General features: G+C 45.0%; 1 protein-coding gene across 5 annotated transcripts in view; it reads left to right on the top strand.

Moving 5' to 3' along the window:
* Positions 1–341: 341 nt before the first annotated feature.
* THRB (thyroid hormone receptor beta) overlaps positions 342–13,149 on the top strand; it is a 280,496-nt gene continuing 267,688 nt past the window's right edge. Inside the window, exons 1-2 of one of the 5 annotated variants that reach the window (XM_084902972.1) lie at positions 1,014–1,292; positions 1,667–1,759. The gene's annotated coding sequence lies outside the window, so the exon portion shown is untranslated. Of the gene's footprint in view, positions 430–979; positions 1,293–1,666; positions 1,760–13,149 lie in introns of those variants that run through there. The other 4 variants (XM_084902973.1, XM_084902971.1, XM_084902974.1 and 1 more) reach the window with 4 other exon arrangements.

Here is a 13,149-nt window from a genome sequence, read left to right as displayed (position 1 = left end):
TTTTGCGAGTATAAATTATTTTTGTCTTCCGGTTTTATTGGTACCTATCCAGGGCCAGCCAAGACAAATTCATAGGGCGGCCCTTCTGGAACCTGTGGAGTGCCTCAACCCCAGCACACACACCCCAGGATATGCCCAGTGCTGCGAAAGGGTGTCTTCCTGGAGGGCCAGCCAGGTCTTTTGCAAACTCCCATCCCCCGGGGTGGCGATGGCAAGAGAACACCCCACGCCCCGCAGGAGCCAGTGTGCCTTGTCTGCCCGACAAATGCCACAAGTTGTTTGGAGAGAAAAAAAAAAAAAGAAAAAAAAGGGAGGAGCACGGCCCGCCGGCAAAACACAGCCGCACTTCTGCAAGTGACCTCCTCCCCGCCCCCGTCCCGGCTCCCCATTCCTTCCCCTGTGCCGACTGGAGGAATGACGCCCAGCCGGGTGGGTGAACGCGCGGCCACCAGACACCACCGGGGCGACCTCGCCACCCGGTCCGGGGCACCCTTGGGTGGGAGGCACCACCGGGGGGATCGGAGGCGGGGGAGCAGCCGAACCCGGGGCGGCAGGTGTGTGTGGAGGCGGCCGATCGGAGTGGCGGTCACGCAGGGAGCAGGGGAAGGGGTACGCGAGCCCGGAGTGACCGACGCGTCCCCCAGTCCCCCAGCCGGGCGGGCGGCGCCGGTGGCAGCGGCGAGACCGGCGGCCGGGAGGCCATTTCCTCGCTGCGCCCCTGGCGGAGCCGCTCCGCCTGCTCTTGGCCGTGACCGTGGCCGCTGCGGAGCCGGCCCGCCGGGAGGGCCGGGGAGGAAAGCAGGTCAGCGGTCCGCGTGCGCCCGGGGCTCGTTGTGGGGCGCAGGCCGGGCGCGCGGGGGGCGCGGGGGGCGGGGCCTGCGGCGGCTGGGGCGGGGGGGTCCCCGGCTCTCTGCGCCGATAAAGGGGGGCGGCGGGAGGGAGGGCCCGCGCGGCCCCTTGGCGGCCGCCCCTCTGCGCCCCGACGAGTTGACATTTGTCCCGCGGCCGGCGCTCCGCTCCCAGGGACCCGCCGCCCGCCGGCAGGAGGGGGCGGAGGGGGTGGAGACTGCGGGGCCGGCCAAGGAAGGCGCACAGCCCGGCGGGCGGGCGGCCGTGACGCGGCGGCGGGGATGAACTTTGCATGGATAATGTGAGTGCGCCCGGCGCCGACACCTCCTGCTCCCCGGGCTCGGGGCGAGCGCCCGCCGCCGCCTTCCCCGGGCAGGGGCGCGCCGCCCGACCCGCTCCGGGGACCCGGCGATTTGGCGAGAGGACCGCGCGCGGAGGCAGGGGTGAGGGGGTGTTTTTTGTGTGTGTTTTTTTTGGGGGGGTGCGGGGGGAAGGGAGGGGCGACAGTTCCAAATGTCCAGAAGGGTGGGCAGGATGGCGAGCGGGGTGTCGCGGGGAACTGGAGGGGTGCGGCCGGCCGGCGGAGCGCGCGCGGGCGTGGGTGGGTGGGGGTGGGGGTGAGCCGCCCTGGTACCTGCCTCCGCGGGTGGGTGTCTGCGCCCCGCGTCCGGGAGGATGTGCCCTCCGGGGCCCGGGCAGCGGCGCGCCCCGGAGCCGCGGCGTGGGCAGCGGCGGAGCTTGGGTGGCCGGGGATCCCCCCTCCCGCTCCCATCGCAGCGGCTCTGCTTCTCAAACCCCAAAACCCGGCTGTTGACAGGCTCCTTGTGAAATGGAGTTTGGCATCCTCGGCGCCGAACCGAGTGGAAGTTTCCATGATGAGGAAGTTCTGTGACACGGGAATTCGGAAAAGGTTGGCAGACACGGGGGTGTAGGAGAGGGGGGTGCGGTTTAAAGGGACTGTGGGTCCCCCATCCCCACCCCCCCACCACCACCCCCTTGTGCTCCTGCCCCGGAACTGCCGGGTTTGGGAAGGAGAATGATCCTGATATATGGGCGTGCGCTGTCACCGGTGCCCGCCGCCTCTGCCAGTCCCTGGCGATTTCGCCAGGCTCCCGAGTCGCACTTCTTTGCCTCGCTCTTCTTTTGACGCAGCATCTCTGTCGGAGTGGCCCGAAGTGGTTTCTGATGCCAAAAGTTATGCCAGTTGTGTGCCCCCACTCCAACCCCCCAGAAAAGGACTCATTTGGGGGAGTTGTTTTTTTACTCCTCGTGGATGTTGTCCTTATGCTGTGGTCACTTTGGAAAAGGATTTCCCAATGACCATCGTAGGGTTATTATTAGTGCTAAGTCTTAAGCCTCTGGTTTGTTGGGGAGAGAGGGGGCCTGGGGTGAGTTTTTACTTATTGATTTTACACGACTTCATGTTCCCCCAGTGGGAAACTGTAAAGGGTTTAGAGGCATAACCATTTGTAAAGTGAGTCAAAGGAAAGAATGTATCTCAACAGATACGTTCAGATTCTTCATTCTCTCCCCTCTCCACACAGATTTGGAATTCATGAAGATTCAGACAGGACCCCTAATCAGTAAAAAACAAACATTGAAACAGCCTACCTCTTAGCAAGTTACTGGTCTCAGGTGCTAGTGAGATTGTTTTTAAAGAACTTTTTTTTTTTTTTTTGAAGTTCACACACCTAAAGCACAGCAGGGACAGGTGTATTGGGTCATGTAGACGGTAGGGCAATATTGTTACATTATTTTGCCTTCTATTAGTTGAGCATCCTTATTTATATTGTAATGATATATAGCATGCATTGGGTTACAAAGTAAAACTTGCATTTTAGTCAAAATATTCCATGATTCACTCTGAATATTCACCGTGACTGCTCCCTAACTCACTTGTTTACCTCTCTTGTTCTGAAACAAGTCAGGGACTAGGAAACATTTTTCTCTTTTAGAAAAACGGTGTTTTGAGCAGTGGATGTTTTTAGGAGTTTTGGCTCAAGTGTTTTAATGGACTCTACCAGAAATTCAATACTAAGTGATGTATTTGGGGTATTATCTGGGAAGGCATTGGTGCACATCCATTTATTATTTGTGATTGTTCAATTGACACTATCAGAATTTCATTTTCATGACTTTCAAAGTTTTGTTATGCATTAGAAGGAGGACCATCCGTGAGTAAATATGACTTGCTTTTATTCTCCAGCAAATGGAAGTAAAATGAAACTGAATATAGCCATGGAACTTTATTTTATGAAGCAATTCCTGTTGGCACTGCCATTCAAAGGCATCATTTTATTGACATTGAAATATTTGTTTTATCAAGTAACTGGCTTTCCAAGAGTAATAAACCTTCCGTTTCTCCCCTAGAAATTCTTTATAGTAAATTCTGCTATTAAAATAAATTTTAATCTGCATCTTTGAGAAAAGGTTATTTCTTAAAGTTTCCTTAAGAGGTGTGGATTCCTTTCCTTTTTTGTTTTGTTTTGTTCTGTGTATTTGGGGGAAGGGGTGGGTGGGTTGCAATTATTTGAAGCACAGGGTGTGTGGAGCCACACGTGGGATTGCACATTTCTTTTTTATTAAGCTCATCTTGGTGATGGAAATCAGAGTAAAGGTGGTTGGTTTCTTTAGCTCCTTTTTGCCGTTCCAGTGTAAGATTGTGTGTCACCTTTTTAAAAAGCCTTTCCCTGACCACTTGAGTCAAGACCATCCCTCATTCCTTCTGAGACACTGGTTTTTGTGCCCCCTTCCTTGGTTTTATTTGCAATCTGAATTGTTCATTTCAGTTGGTTCATTTTATTGATTGCCTAGCTCCTGTGTCTAGAATGGAGTCCATGAGAAAAAGTATCTTGACTGCTTCATTCACTCTTGATCCTCCAGCATCTTGGCACACAGTAGGTGCTGAGTCAATCTTTGTTGAATAAAGGAAACATTGTGTTCACCAAATTACCTGACTAAGCATCCTAAGTGGGTACCAATTGGGCATGCCAAGATCTGTGCCTGTATTTGTGTGAGCCATGTATATATGGGTCAATATTTGTTTATCTCTCACTCTCTTTTAAGATGAAAGCTAGCCCCATTTAGCTTAGTGATGATGCAGAGTTATTTCTGAGAGTTTTTCTTGGGGGCATTTGCCTTGAGTACATGGAATGCCTCAGCAGCAGTTTGCTTTACCTGATTCCCTGAAGACTTTGACCTTCAACGTGCTGGGTTGCAGCAGAATTTTTATGCATTCCAGTGGTAATGTCAGTGCTAAGAGTGAAATTCCAGGAAATAAACATCACTGGGTGATAGCAATGCCTTCTCACTCAGCAGGTTCTAGCAGAATCTCTAGCTGATCTACAAAAGTGGTGGTTGGGGAAAGGGCAGATGAGACTGTCAGGATCCCACACAAGATACAAATAGACCTTGGAAGTAGATTGGAAATAACCTGGTGGTTACTCTGTGCCCTCTCCCTTTGCCCCTCTTTTCCCACTTGCATAAGCAGATTTTGAACCAGATGATTATGGGAAATATTGCATTATCTGAGTTTTCAAGTTGACTGAGCTGTGATACCCAAGGGGGGTTATCTTCAAATTAGCTAGTCATGGGAACATTTTTGACAATTGAGATTAAAAGGAAGTTACAATAGATGATTATGGGAGTTCGTTTTTCTTTATAGAGTATGGACTCTCAGAAACGTGCCTGAGTAAATGTACAGAAGTTCTACAAAATGATGAAACTGGTAGGGGACAAAAAAGATAAACTGAAATCTTAAGTACTTATTGCTTTTGAGTATTTAATTTAGCTCTGAGATTCTCAGTAGCCACGTTCAGAGAGAGAGGGAAAAAATAAAAGAGAACTGGACTATGCATTAAAGTTATAAGGATATCTCAATAACATTGGCAAAGTGCTTACTATGGTGCCTGACATCTAGTATATACTCCTATGAAATATCAAATCATATAATGGCCAATACTTGAACTTCAGTTCTCCAGAAAACGAAGTAAAGTTTTTATATGATCATGACTTTCACCAACCCTAGAGAGAAAAAAATATGCAGAAAGCATAATGATGTAAAGTAACCCGGTGGGAGTTTATCTTTGGAGATAAGCTAAGCCATGGTCCAGCAGTGGAGATCCTGGAGATTGTCCCCAAGGCAGAAACAGAAAACCTAGAGGAATGAATGGTTGACATGTTCTTTAGGCTGACTTTCTCAAATATCCAGTGTCACGGCCAAGCTTTTCACTAAAGCAATCTGAGAGGGCAGGCCAGCCAGGTACTTGAAAATGACACTGTGACCATAACCTCCCTGAACAGGTGGCCTTGGTGCTTTGTGTTTTACTCTATCTAGCTCCTATCTTCCTTACAGCAGTTTGTTTTCAGTGTCCATTGCTGTCTCCCCATGCAAATTGTGATGAGGGGCTGTGGGTTATTCATCCTTGATTCCCAGCACCTAGCAATTCATATATGAGCACAGGGAAACACTTATTCAAAGGGATGTCTGTGTGGGGGTACAGGAAGAGACTGGACAAAAATCATATACCTATGGATGAGGATAGCAAGTGGGGGAGGGAGGTAAGGGCAGAGAGTGGAGTGGGGACCAAATGGAGGGAAGTTATGGGGAGGGGGGAGGAGAATCAATTGTAGTAATCTGAACAATAAAGATTATTAAAAAAACAAAAACAAAACAAAACAAAGAATGAATCTAGGATGGGAAGGGGTGGTGCCTCTCTTTCTCTTCTGATTTTGAAATTAAGTGTCATCTTCTCACTTGCTTTTGCCCAAAATGAATCTTTGCTGCCCAGATTGCATCATGCCCCAGCTATTTTGCTTCAAGGGCTTAGTCTAGTGTCTGAGGTGGTTGAGTTATGGGTGGCGAGTTAACTTCTTGCTTTAACTTAAAGTCATTTTGATGACTTATTTGATTCCTCATTCAGTCTATACAAATCTGTGTGCCTACTGTGTGCCTGGCCTTGTTAGTCATTTTGTAGTTCAGCATTTAGCCCAGTGACCTTTGAGACAATATGCATATAGAAATACAAAGAGATTCTGAAATGGTCTATACTGTGATAGAATGGAACTGCCTGTTGGGATCTCTTATATGGCCCCCTAGATGAAATAAAGTTATTTTAGCCTGAGGAAGTGATTGTTTACAGTTTTGGTAGTCCATGTGTATTAGTGTGATTTAATTGCAGTGTGATTTGCCCAAGATTCTCTTGGTATCTCCATGGTATGGGATTAAATATGTTTCGGCCAGTAAGTCTCTGATTAAGGATATTCACTCTCCACTTTAAGTTCCCTAACTTATTAGTCAAATGGCATTTAAGTAAGTACTGGGGGGAGGGAGACTATCCAAATCACTGAGTCACAAGTAGTGTATTTCCATATCTTCCTCTCAGGAATCTGGTCAACTGACAGCTAAAATAGTGATCTATGTCCAATACTAATGTTTTTTTGTCCATACTGTCCCAATTTCAAGGGACTTTGGAGACTTTATGGACTGGCAGCTCTCCTGCAGCACTCTTTTTTATTGACCAAGAAACTGAGCTCCATTGTGAATTTAGGTAATTTTTCCAAATAACAACTCCGGAGAGTCTGGAATTAGGACCCAGAATCTTGACTTTCTGTCCTAGGAAGCATAATATAGCTTTTACACTGTATAGACAGACACACATATACATATAACATATACAATCATATGTATATTATGATATATGTATATGCTAATCCTATACAATAAAGATGTAATATGCAAATGACCATCACTCCAACACACAAGATGGCCACCCCAAAGTGGACACCAGATGGCCAGCAGGGGAGGGCAGTTGTGAGCTATCAGGCCAGCAGAGGAGGGCAGTTGGGAGGGACCAGGTCTGCAAGGGAGGGCAGTTGGGAGTGACCAGGCCAGCAGAGGAAGGCAGTTGGGGGCAACTAGGGAAGGGCAGTTGGGGGTGACTGTGCCTGCAGGGGAGGGCAGTTGGGAGCAACTAGGCCTTGCAGGGAGGGCAGTTGTGGGGGGGGGCCAGGCCTGCAGAGGAGGGCAGTTGGGAGCAACCAGGCCTGCAGGGGAGGGCAGTTGTGAGGGACCAGGCCTGCAGGAGAGGGCAGTTGGGTGGGCACCAGGCCTTAAGGAGAGGGCAGTTATGGTGACCAGGCTGTCAAAGGAGGGCAGTTAGGGGCGACCAGGCCTGCAGGGGAGGACAGTTAGGGGCAATTGGGCTGGCAGGGGAGCAGTTAGGAGTCAGTCAGGCTGGAAAGGGAGTGGTTACGTGGTGATCAGGCTGGCAGGCAGAAGCGATTAAGGCAATCAGGTGAGCAGTTGGGAGCCAGCAGTCCTGGATTTGAGAGGGATCCCAGATTGGAGAGGGTGAAGGCTGGGCTGAGGAACACCCCCTCCCCTCCCGTGCATGAATTTGTGCACCGGGCCTCAAGTAATATATAATGTACATATAACATTATAATAATATAACAATATTTATGATAACATATACATATACATGTGTGTACTTGCTGAGATGGGGCACACATAGCAGTTAGGAAAGGATTAATTTGAACTAAGTTATTCATTCAACTTCCTCATCCCAAACGACAGCCTTCAAGTGATCAAGAATTTAGAGATTTATTCAGAAAGTCATGAGTGATAAGCTGATTAAAGGAAAAGCTTGGACAAAGGAATGCACATTAACAGCAGGTATGCCTTCTTAATTTGGGAAACATACTTGTGTGACTCCTCTGTTGGCTCAGGAGTGTTTGAGATGAGGAGAGTGAAAAGATAGTCATGGTTTTAGTGGCATAATGTATGGTTATGACTGTCAGGAACCCATTGAGTATGCGGATTTTTGTGGCATATATTGTTCTATAATTCTCAGGATGGCTCAAATATACATTTCCCCTCTTTTTGTTTCTCTTGGAATACTGTTTTCCCAGATTTATATAATCATTAATAATGATTGCACAGAATGGGCGCTCAAAAAAAAATTATTGATAACAGTTCTGCCATTTGTGGGTTTGGGTCAGTTTTTCATATTTCTTTTCCACAAGCTTAAATGTCTCACCTACTTGCACGTCCAAACATGCAGAATCTGCCTCTGACAGGTGTGTGCCATGTTCTCACAGAGAGTGAAAAAGGCACTGCTTGTCTCTGGGCTTTGGCTGTGGTTCCCATGCCCAGCTTCCAAATCGCAGGGAGAATTCCGTAGTCACGCTGGCGTCCCATGTCACTAAGGTTGTCATCACTTTCAGTCCTTCATAATCCTGACTATTTTGGCAGAGCCTCATTGTACTTTTTACTTGCTTTACTATTTACTTATGATACCCTATGGCCAGTTATGTTTGACGACATGGCGTGGGAGTTTAACTACATAATGTGGGAGTTTACAGAGCCTATTTTTATGCTAGTGTGTGCTATAAATATCCAAGATGGAAAATAGGTCGCAAAATATTTATTTGTGGCCCTAGCCAGGTGGTTCAGTTGGTTGGAGCATTGTCCTGTACACCAACAGGTTGCAAGTTCAATCCTCACTTAGGGCTCATATAGGAAGCAACTGATTGGCGTATCTCTCTCACATTGATGTTTCTCCGCGTGTGTCTCTTTTCCCATCTCTCCTCCTCTTTCTCTCAAATCTCTCTCTCTCTCTCTCTCTCTCTCTCTCTCTCTCTCAAAAATATTCTTGGGTGAAGATTAAATAGATTAAATAAATAATTAAAAAGTTTAAAAAAAATATGCATGTACATGTGTGGGTGTATGTGTCTGTAAAGCTAAAGTTTAATACAAAAGGTTGTGAGGAACAGTCTATGGTGTTACACTTTAAAAAACTAGTATCATTTTTTTTTTCACCTCTGACTATCTTTCATAATAAGTGATAACTCACAGGAGCAGTTTCTAGTCCTAAAGCATAAGCTTTTTTGCTTTTCCACAAAAAAAAACTATCAATTTGTATACGACACTGATTAACGCTGCCATTGTTGAACTATTTTGGGGACGATGTAAAAATAATGCTAAATTGAGTTTACTTTTAACCTCCTATATAATAAAAGGCTAATATGCAAATTGTTTCCTCCACCTGGAGTTTGGGAGTTCTATTAGGAGGTGAATTGGCCGGCCAACGGCCCCCAGCCCTTCCCTTAGGCCAGCCCTGCTGGATTGCCCCAGATTGGGGCAGGGCGGCCAGACCCCACCCATGCACAAATTCATGCACCAGGCCTCTAGTAAATTATAATCATAAAACATCTCTTTTCTTGACTTTATTTTTTATGATAAGATGTATTAATTTACATAAGCCAGAAAATGGTTAATTTCCATTGTATGTGTTTTTATTTACTTTTTTGAATTTCACCTAAGCTTCACTGTAATTTCTACTCCACTTCCAGCATCTGGAGATCTAGAATAATGTGCTTATATTTGAATGGTAGCTACAATAGGAGAAAATAGCAGTCTGTATATATTTTTAAATTATATGTCTTTTATTTTTTAAAAAGAAAGCAGGTGAGCCTTATATAAAAGAGCCTTTAAAAAAAAACCAATTCAATTGTTGATTATCTATGCAGGTGGTGAACATCTCAATTTGTCCTGTAAGTGATTTGAAAAATATCTTGTCCCTGTGAGGCCTCTTGGAAAAAAAAAATTCAATTGGCTTTTTAATTTAATTTCATGTTCTATAGGTTTGTAGATGTAAGGTGTTGCTAAGGTGAAGGCAGCATCTGGAATGTACTCTATGTGCACCCATTTACTGTTAATTATGAATATGTGATCAGATTTATCTTTATTGAAGTTGCCACAAAAACTGAGCCTTCAAGCTTTTTTCTTCTTCTGGAGTTTGTCTATCCATCTATTGCTCCCTCCAACTTGCTTCCCATCCTTCAATTCATCCATCCATTTATCTATCCATCCATGCATCATATGTACATCAGGCATCTACTCAATGCCAAGCTCTAGGGTAGGTGCCCTGGTATGCTGGGACAACCTACAGGAATTGAGTTAGTGTAGGACAGTCTTTCTCAGCCTCTGAAATATTGGCATTTGAGCCAAATAATTATTTGCAGTGGAGGGCTGTCCTGTGTTGTGCAGGGTTTTAGTATCATCACTGGCCTCAACCCAGTAGATGCCAGTTGCATCCCCACACATCAGCTGCAACATTCAAAAATGTCTCCAGATACTGCTAAATGTCTCATAGGAAACAAATTCACCCCCATTGAAAACCACTGGGCATAGAGTGAAGGACCAGGACTGTGGAGTGGGTATGCGTAGTTTCATATTCTGGCTTTACCTGGCTTTGTCGTATGTGCTCAGTTTCCTCATCTATAAAATGCAAAGGGTAAATGAAATCATGTAACATCTGACCCATAGTTAAGTATTCCCAAATATTAGCTATATCTACTGGTGGTAGAATTAATACTTCAATAATAAATTACAATATTGATTAGTTCTATAATGGAGTAAGTACAATGTGCAGTGAGAACCAATAGTTGGGGATGGAGAGAGTTGTAGGCAGTAAGAACACCATATATACCCTGTTTCCCCGAAAATAAGACAGTGTCTTATATTAATTTTTTTCTCCCAAAGTTGCACTAGGTCTTATTTTCAGGGGATGTCTTATCTTTCCATGCGCTAGGTCTTATTTTCGGAGGATGTCTTATTTTCGGGGAAACATGGTAAATGTACAAAGTGGGATTAAAGTATGAAGTGTCTGGGAATAGCAAGGACCCCAAGAATTGCAAGGAGCCTGAGAGTCTGACTAATATGAAAAGGACAATAAATGAGGATATTAGACCTGGTAAGAGTCACATGACGAACACTTCCAGACCACAATAAGGAAGATGGACTTTGTCTTGGTAACATGAAGAGTTCTTTAGGATAGATACTGTGTGCGAGAGAGACGGGAAATAATGAGACTCTTAGAATAATCCATTGAGAGATGATGGCTGCTGGCACTGAAGCAGTTAAATGTTGTTGTGAAGTCTTTGGGAACAGATTTTACTTTCTCTAAAATGTGGCAAAGTTTTTTCTAATTTAACCCTAATAATCTTAACAAGCAAGATATGCACTTAGGGAGCATATTTTACTTTCTTCAAGATGTGGCAAATTTTTTCTAATCTAATTCTAATAATGAATCTTCTTAGCAAACCAGATCTGCACTTAGGGAGATTTCAAGTTTAATTTGAAAGAAGATTGCATGATAGATCCTCTTTAAAATCTTTTCAAGTGAAGCTTAAAGACCATCTCACAGCCTATTTGTAGCTGAATATTACTCAAGGGTTCTCTGCTATTACATGTACATGCCTACAGTTTCTGTGTCAGGTGGAAATATACTTCTGCATGCCTACATTGAATTAAAATTGTGATTTGAGATTATATAGTATTGTGTTGATTTTCAAACTGATAGGGATTTTATTTCTTTAATGATCAAAATTAGAGATGGTAGAGAATATGAGGGAATGAATGAATGAATGAATGAATGAATGAGAGTGATATGTAAATACTACCTACTTAAGGATAAAAATATTTTGGAAATTTTTTTTGACTTATCTGAGTTTTAATTTCCTTAGTCATAAAATGATAGGAGTTTATAAATTAGACTAGAGGCCTGGTGCATGAAATTTATGCATGGGTGTGTATGTGTCCCTCAGCCCAGCCTGCACCCTCTCCAATCTAGAACCCCTCAAGGGATGGCCAACAGACATTCCTCTCGCAATCCAGGACTGCTGGCTCCCAACTGCTCGCCTTTCTGCCTTCCTGATTGCTCCTAACTGCTTTTGCCTGCCAGCCTGATCATCCCTTAACCACTCCCCTGCAAGCTTGATTGCCCCTAACTGACTTCCACAGCAGGCCTAATCCCTCCCAACTGCTCTCCCATGCAGGCTTGGGTCCCTCCCAACTGCCCTTCCCTGCAGGCCTGGTCGCCCCCAACTTCCCTCCTCTGCTGGCCTAGTCCCTCCCACTGCCCTCCCCTGATGGCCTGATCACTCATAACTGTCCTCCCCTGCTGGCCATCTTGTGGTGGCCATCTTCTGTCCACATGGGGGCAGCCATCTTTGACCACATGGGGATGGCCATCATGTGTGTTGGGGTGATGGTCAATTTGCATATTACTCTTTTATTAGATAGGATAGAGGTGGGGGCCAGCTGGTTTGCCCTAAAGAGTGTCCTGGATCAGAGTGGGGGTTCCCTTGGGGTATGGGGGCCTGGGTGAGGGGCCTGTGGTGGTTTACAGGCTGGCCTCGCCCCCCAGAGACCCAAGTGGAGGCTCTGGTATTTGCAATTTATTTATCTTCTATAATTGAAACTTTGTAGCCTTCAGCAGAGGCCAAGGCAGGCCAGGAACTTGGCTTTCTTCATCGCCAGGAAAACCCAAGCTTCCTGCTTGCTCCATGGCCACAGCCATTTTTGTTGGGATTTATTTATCTTCTATAATTGAAACTTTGTAGCCTTGAGTGGAGTCTAGGGCTTGCCAGAGTGTGCGGGAAAGCTTGGCTTCCTACAGTGCCAGGGAAACCCAAGCCTCCTGTTCGCTTTGTGGCCGCAGCCATTTTGGTTGGATTACATTGCATACTTGCTCCTGATTGGATAGTGGGCATGGCTTGTGGGTGTAGTGGAGGTATGGTCAGTTTGCATATTACTCTTTTATTAGATAGGATAACTTCAGATAATTCTTAGCCTAAGAGTTGGCAAACATTTTCTAAAAATAGGATATAAAATAAATATTTTCAGCTTGTCAGTCTCTGTTGAGGCTACTTAACTCTGCTGTTGTAGTGGAAAAACAGCCATAGGTAATATGTAAACAGACTTGCATGGCTGTATACCAATAAAACTTTATTTACAAAAAAAACAGATGGTGGGTTGCACTTTAAAAACCTCTGCTAGCCCAGCAGGAGGCCAATAGAAATGCACTGAGAACCACATATATAGTTCAAAATCTTCTAATAGCCACATTATAAATAAGTAAAAGGCAACCAGTGAGTATAATTAAAATATTTTATCTCCCCTAATATATTCAAAATATTAATATGTAATCAATAGAAAAGAATTAATGAGATATTTTACTTTTTTGGATTAAATCTTAAATATTGGGTGTGTATTTTATATTTGCAGCATATCTTCAACTATCTACCTTTCAAGTGCTCAATAGCCATTTGTTGCTACTAGTAATTAGGACAACCCAACTTTAGTCTTAAAAATCTATAATTCCAACAAATTCATGCAAAAATAACTTAAATGCATTATTTCAAGTGATTGAAACACTTTCTTTTTCTTGCCACATATATTGGTTAAAAAAATACACACTATCCATTGAAATAAAATAAAAAATGCACAGTAGC

Source organism: Pipistrellus hanaki (genome assembly GCF_964339955.1).
Source record: "Pipistrellus hanaki genome assembly, chromosome: 13".
NCBI classification, from domain to species: Eukaryota; Metazoa; Chordata; class Mammalia; order Chiroptera; family Vespertilionidae; genus Pipistrellus; species Pipistrellus hanaki.
This window is presented reverse-complemented; position numbering and strand designations above follow the sequence as displayed.